This window comes from Callithrix jacchus, chromosome 14 (assembly GCF_049354715.1).
Source record: "Callithrix jacchus isolate 240 chromosome 14, calJac240_pri, whole genome shotgun sequence".
NCBI lineage: Eukaryota > Metazoa > Chordata > Mammalia > Primates > Cebidae > Callithrix > Callithrix jacchus.
This window is the reverse complement of record NC_133515.1, coordinates 92821718-92827717: the sequence shown is the minus strand read 5'-3', so window position 1 is coordinate 92827717 and position 6000 is coordinate 92821718.

The following is a 6000-nucleotide window of genomic DNA, read 5'->3' as shown; positions in this document are numbered from 1 at the left end:
CTTGTGATAACCATATGGATTATCCTTATATTATGACCTGAACATTAAAGAGAAAATAAGGCTTCTAAGTAAGTAAATTAGCAGACTCAGAAAATGATACATACGGGAAACCAACAATTCTACACCCAAACTTTGAATGGAAAAAGTCCATATGATGCTATCAGGAAAACCTTAGAATTATCACCAGAGAACAAATTATAAAGCATCTTGCATTACTGTATTATGGGAGGGGGAGTGTATTTAGATGATAGGCTAAGTCCCATCCACAAAACCAGCAAGCAGGAGGATAACAGCTTTTCTGCCCTTGGCCTTTGTCATACAGCATAGCAGGAGACACTGCAGTATGTGCTGGGTGAAAATCTCCATCCTCTGTGGGTGACGACTATACCCTGGAGAGTATACTATCCTATGAAAACCTGTTAAAGGACCCTTATCTAGAGGTAAAATACCTGGATTGTTTTCTCTCCTCTGATTTCCATGGTATCTTTCTGCTGCCCTTATTACAACATTCATTGTACTCTTAGGTAGTTTCTTATTTATTCCACCTTGATTTTGCATTATCTAAGGTAGGAACCTTCTTTATACATTGCTACATTCAAATACTTCACCAAGTGTCTGGTATTTATAGATTCCCAGTCATATTTGGTACACAAATAAACATAGTCCTAACTCAACATTGGCTTTTCCTTGGCTTACTTCACAATCTTAGGGTTTCCAAAGATACTTGATGAAAACTCTGGAAGATATAATGACCACCGTTTTCCCTAATTACTAATAATACAACTCTTCTTTAAGCCTGGACATTTCCATTGTAGGAGCTTATTAAAAACATCTCATTTCCCTATAGTTCATAAAAAGAAAAAAAAATGGAATTATATAATGTCATCACAATACTTCAGGAAAACAGAATAAAAATTGTTCTTCCAGTATTTGGTCATAAATTAAATAATACGTCAATATATAATGAATAAAACAGATAAGCAAATATACCTTTTTAAAAAGCTTCCAATCAAATTATAAGGGTAATTGAATACATTGACACATTTAAGAAAGACTACATTGTCTAGAAGGAGTACTGGTCCCTGAAGTGTTCTTCATGTTCATATGACCCAGAATTATGTTCTGAAGTTCTATAACTTACTTGGATAGTTCTGTGATTGTCAACTGGCTTCCAGTGCAGGACTTTGTACTGAAAGAAGCTGACAGTTTCCACAGACGTTCTGACTTGTCTCTAACCATGCTACTTCTGAGCACATTACTGGGCTCCTTGTTTAGATATAAGTCCCCAAAAACTTCTTATTGTGAAGTCTCTGAAACATTGAACTGCTTTCGATGTGATGGTGAAATCAGGTCTCTTAGCCTGCAAATATGAAGCCCATGTAGGTCACTCTACACTTTGAATTCTTCGACAAAATCACTTTCCTCTTCAATATCACCATTCTCCCCAGATGCTTTAACCTTTACCCTTTCACCCTCCATGTTACAGAAAAAACTAGAACTCCTTTATCTCCTCTACTTCAAACACATCAATCCAATTTACTTTATTTTATACCCATATTTTCATCCTTCCTTATGGTATCTATGTATTTACGCATGTATGTGTGCGTATGTATCCATCATTCTCATATATATATAATATATATAAAATCTTTGTATGAGTATAAATACATGTATCTATGCATATATGCTTCCATGAATGTATCTGTGTGTATCAACTATCCTTCTCCCCCTTTTAAGAATGAATACTGCCACTGTGCTTTTAATTCCATTCTATCTCTTTTAACTGGATCCTTTGCATTACTAAATTTTCATTCAACAAATTTTAATAAAATGCTTGCTATATTACAGGTAATATTCAGAGTTACAAATTTCTTCTTATCCACATTACAACCTTTCAAGGTCAACATTCCTATCTCAAATTTGCAGAGAAGGAAATAGTCACAGCAAGATTAAGAACAAGACAGATGGTAAGTGGCACAGCTGAGATTTGAAACCAGGCCATTCTAATCCATAACATTTTTTTCTTGTTTGTTTATTTCTTGTATTGCTTTTTCCTTCCATGAGAATATTGGCTCTGTGATAGCTGGGCTCTAGTCTATATTGGGAATGAGTGTACCTCAAATCTTAGAATAGTGACTGGCACATAATATGTTTTCAGTTAAGCATAGTTGAATAAATTTGTGGATGAATAAGTGAATTATCCTTCTACTCTCAAGGATACAGAGGCTGAGGATCTGTTCCTTTGCTCCTTTTGTTCTGTATTACCTGAGGTTACCACTCTACTCATTACCTTGTAAAGGACATGATTCTTCCTTTTTCCTTGGAGTGGATTAACCTGGCCAAAATATGGCTGTTTTTCCTTGATAGTTTTCCTTTTGACGTATTTCCAGTTATTTCTCATCTTGAAAGATTCTGGCCACTTCTGACATAGCCTGTGCAGAAGGCTGAAGGGGAACAATTTGGCGCCATTTTCAGCCTGGACCTGATCTTGTCGTTTCAATCACCCCCAATCCAATTCTAATGTATCTTTTGCCCCGTGGGGTAATGTATCTATTACCCCAGTTTTCAGTATTCAGTAGCTTGGTGTATCTTAAATCAAAGTTCTTTAACTAACAGAACGTCTACGTTCAACTAACTTCCTCACCATATTTTCTTCTAAGCAAATAGGTTATATTTTTGAGGATAGAAATAGCTGATAGGCATGGCTTCTTCTCAAGTCTCCTTCCTCTACCGCCAAGAGCTGTTGAACTGCGTTTCCACGGGACCATTTTCCACCTCTTCCTTACCCTGTCCCTGATCCTAGATCTCACAACAATAATCAACAGATTGTTAGCTATGCCTTTAGGGAAATTTCTAAGCTCCCAGAAGTCTGTAATTCCATCTTTCCTCCTAGCATGCTGCTTATATGGGGCCAGACTCAAAAATTAGCACACTGTTTTAAATGTTTGCTCCATGGAATTTGGTACCACTCTCCCAGTCTTCTTTGTCATGACTTTTTGTATTTTATCTAGTAGCTAATATAATTTATTAGAAATATTTGTTGTTGCTGCTGGCATTTTTAAAATACAGAATCCCAGGGCCTACTCTTGGAGAGTCTGACCACAGATCTGAAGTCACATCTAAAAAAGCACATTTTTAAGTGCTCTCTAAGTGGTTCTGATGCATGCATTTTCTCAGCAACACCTTGCTACTGAGATAAATGTTCTTTATAGTGATGAGCAAAAAGGAGAATGGGTCTATTATTGCTCTCCTAGTTAAAAGTAAATTCTTATAGGGGTAGATACTTGGCTTTATCTTCCTTTACAACACATTGCTTGTGAAATAATAGTTAAACATCTCATCAAAGCTTTCATGAATTTACTGAGGCCCAGGTTTCTGTATAAACAAAGAGAAAGGATGGAAGGTAACAAGTTAAGTCAGTTTTCACCTAAACATAAATGAGGTAGAGGAAGAGAAAGCAGAGTCTGTCCTTGGAGATTTGAAGGACTTAAATGTTAGCACTAACATATTGAACCTAATTCTCAGCTTCAGAGGTAGTCAGGGCAATCACCCAAGAGATCAATGCCTGCTCTCCCCTGAGGATGAATGCACTCCTGCCTTTCCTATTCCATACCCCAAACCTCATTTCTGACCAACTGCTCAAGACAGAGAATAGTTGTTATTTTGTTCTTCTTTTGCAGTGAAAAATTCATTTAGGACATAACATCATAATTCTTCACTCCCACTCGTTTTTCTTCTATTGTAAAAATCAATAACCTATGAGGCTGGATTCTATGAAAGCTGCAGCAGTTAGAAGAAAATAAAGAAATGAATCTTATGGCTCATTATATTTCTCACACCCACCTGCTTACTGCCTTTGTGCCGGCCGGAAGATACTCAGGGAACGCTAGGTATGGATGCCACGTGTCTGGGCAGTATATGTGACAGAAAAGACAAAAAGCAGATCCACCAAAGAGAAAGAGAGAAACAGAGACCCAGAGACAGAGAGAACTAGCCATGGACTGAGATGCCTGAGTTCTGATTACAATGTGTGTTCCATGAGTAGATGCCAACCATTAAATATATGTTGACTAAGTGGCTGCTAACTGACTTAATAAATGAATGAATAAATTAATATAGAAATAGATATTTGATAGTAAATGATAGAATTCCAGCTGAAAATATACTAGAAAGACACCAGAAATCTCTAACTTTTAGGTTAATGGGCTAGAGAGAAATTTTACTTCTCTTATCTTAGGGTGCTGTGATCAAAACAGTTTTGAAGCTTCCTTAACCTGGCAGAGGTGTGTAGGATGTATTGGACTATGTTATATTAACAACAAGCAGTCCCATTTGGAGAATAGTTTTGTGCTCCAGGCATGTGATGAAGATGAGCCCTAGTTTAAGGATCATAACAGTGAGGTAGTATATTAGAAAACAAAATGAGATGGTTTAGAAAAATATTAGAATCTGAGATGAAAGACAATGAAGAATCTTGTAGGAAGACACTTTCCTACAATTCAAGAAGCTATTATCCCTTCTGGGATAAATTTTCCCTATGGTTAATTACTACCTTCTCTGGATTTTCACTGTAATTTATACATGTTTTGTGTAGAGTTTGCATTGTAGGTTTAATTTCTGTTGATTTGCTTTTATCTTTATTTATATTGAATTGCTGGCTTTTGGGGAAGTTTATCTAGTCACAAACAAACAAGAATCAGTGCATTGATTCCATGTTGGGGTCCTAGGATAGTTATTAATGAAGGAAAAGACTTGCTTGGTGACTGTCAAGTGTTTTAAAAATGGAGACAGATTGATTAGAGGGTAAAAATACACAGTTTGGTGAAAGAAGTAAGACCTTTGAGAGGTAAGTAGGGTGACTATGACTTAAAATAATCTATTGTATATTTCAAAATAGCCAGAAGAGAATAATTCAAATGTTTCTAACACAAAAAATGAAACAAATATTTAAGGTGATGGATATCCCAATTACACTGATTTGATCTTTGCAAGTTACATAAGTGTATTAAATTACTATATGTAGCCCCAAAATATGTACATCCATTTTGTATCAGTTAAACATAAAATTAAAACTGAAAGGCCAAAAGACATGTTACAAGAGTAAGTAACAATTTAGACCTAACATTAGAAACCAATGGAAGCTCCATTGCAGAATCAGAGTGAACACAAGATAGAAGGTCTATGTAAATAATAATGATCATATGTATTGAGCATATATGGTATGTGCCAACACTATGCTAAATAATTCCACTCATTAATTCTTACATCAATACCAAGAAAAATATATTCAAATAAGCAAGCCTAAGTAACAACTTTTGTTTTACCACTTGTGTTTATCTCCTCCTCTCTCTCCTAAAACCTATTAAAGTTACCATAAAGACATTTGAAAATATATTAAAGAGAAACACAGTGAGTAAAAAAGAATGCAGCGAAAGGTAAAACTTTCTGCATCCATTTTTTCAATTATGGGAAGAGGCTATGATCTAAGTAGCTAACTCTAGAACTCTCTGTCCTTCCCCATCATGCTATTTTGTCATTATGGAACCAGAAGAGATTACATTGCATGCTAAGCAATGGACTCAAAGATGTTTTCAAGTGATCCTGAAGTAGTATATTATAGGGGAACTTTGGGGTTGCCTCATGCAACCCCAAATTCATTTTTTAACTTCAAATTGAGTATTTATTGTATACATTTTAGACATAGTCATACATATTTCTGAAGACATTCCATTCTAATTTAAAAGTCAGAAATATGAAATCAGGGTTGGCATGCAGAGTGATGAAATCCATGATAAAGGAATCTGCAAATGTGATAGGAGCCCAGAAAAGAACCATCTAATCAGACTGGGAAGGCCATTGATATTTGTGAGGATGTGATTTCTGAGCCAATTCTGGAATGGCCTGAGTTAAATAAAGCCCATGAATGAAGAATCCCTTAAAGATATTGGCAGAATGACAGATTTGGGAAAGTACAAATAGTTTGTTCTCTTTCCAAACTGG